The sequence below is a fragment of the Pteropus alecto genome, unplaced genomic scaffold (assembly GCF_000325575.1).
Source record: "Pteropus alecto unplaced genomic scaffold, ASM32557v1 scaffold10, whole genome shotgun sequence".
Taxonomy (NCBI): domain Eukaryota; kingdom Metazoa; phylum Chordata; class Mammalia; order Chiroptera; family Pteropodidae; genus Pteropus; species Pteropus alecto.
The window spans coordinates 4,534,870-4,536,351 of NW_006431210.1; the positions used below are offsets into that span (position 1 = coordinate 4,534,870).

The 1,482-nt window shown below is 33.3% G+C and overlaps 1 protein-coding gene and 1 pseudogene across 14 annotated transcripts in view; one reads left to right on the forward strand and one right to left on the reverse strand.

Annotated features, from left to right (window-relative positions):
* RBMS3 (RNA binding motif single stranded interacting protein 3) overlaps positions 1–1,482 on the forward strand; it is a 631,961-nt gene that overhangs the window by 235,591 nt on the left and 394,888 nt on the right. The gene's annotated exons all lie outside the window — the stretch shown is intronic.
* The window catches only part of LOC102879303, a 20,435-nt pseudogene that overhangs the window by 10,275 nt on the left and 8,678 nt on the right, over positions 1–1,482 (reverse strand).

Sequence of the window (1,482 nt, forward strand, 5' to 3'; positions counted from 1 at the left end):
GAATATTTTTGAAAAATGTGAGATGAATATTATGTGTGAGGTACGCAAACGTGTGTGTCTGTGTGTGTGTATTTGATAATAGCCCATCATGACAAGACAATGATCAATTATCAGTAGTTGGCATACATTTTCTATAAAGGGCCAGATAGTAAATATTCTAGTTTTGTGGTTCATACCGATGGGTGTGGCTATAGGTCCAATAAAATTTAATTTATAGAAACAGGAATAGATAGGATTTGGCCCATGGCTCTAGTTTTCTAACCACTAATTATACGTGCTGGTGAAGGTGTATCAACTGGTACAACCCTATGGGTGGGCAAGCTTGAGGCCATGTCAGAAGACTTTATAAAAGTGCCTGGCCTTTGACACTGCTATCTCATCTAGTAATTTATACTAAGAGAATATTTGGCCTCATCTATAAAAGATATATCTACAAGGACACTTATCGTAACATTTTTTATCGTTGCAGCAAAGGGGTAACAAACAAAAGCTTTTTAAATAAGAAATAAATTATATGTGCATTATAGTTTATTATACGAGATACTACATATCCAATAAAATACCGTGTGTCTGTGTGTGCTGACATGGTATGATATCCACAACACCTTGTTAATTGGAAACAAAAGGAGCTATAAAACATTAAGTAGAATATGATTCTGGATTTGATGATTATCTCTAGATTATGAACCTAGAAGTAATTTCATTTCCTTAATATTCTACTTTATGATATTTTTGTATGTAGTATATTGCTTTCATAACCAATAGAAAAAACAGCAAAGGTATTTCAATTTGTAAAAAAAAAATTATAATACTAGAAAGATTGTTCAATTATGATGGAGCAGATACTTTCAATAAGATATTAAAATATTGTATATTCCTATAAATACTCCCAATGCTGTTAATTTAGTTTTACGGAGGGGATTCAAACTCTTAGTGCCTCATAAACGGAGGCACTTCAGCTTTGATTTGAAGAGATCCATCACCATGCAAACTCTCTTATAAAGGAGAAGCTTGCTGCATTTAACATTATAATTTAGGCTCTTCTCAGCTTGTCTGAAATGACAACAAAAAGTCTTCTTACCTCTTTAAACCATATGGTCTCAGTCAATCGAGACATTCTTTGGTCTTTCTCAAAGAAGGATGCATTTCACAAGTTTATTATCCAACACTGCAAAATAGATTATTCGTTGGGTACTTCGGGAATATAGAGAAAGCTTGAAAGGCTGTCCGAATCCCCGGATCTATGGCCCTCCCCAATTTTTCTATTTAAACTACAAAATGAAACCAGCATGAACTCTTTTTTAAGTCTGCCCTGGTCTTGTTTCCTCAGGAACATTTTAGTTAGCAACAATGGTTAGCAACAAATTCTACCAGAAGAAAACACACAGACAAAAATTTAAAAAAATTAAAAAAAAAACTATAACAACTTTTTTAAAAAGCTTATGTAGTGCTTAGTATGCTGTTAACACTCTTTGGGGGTAT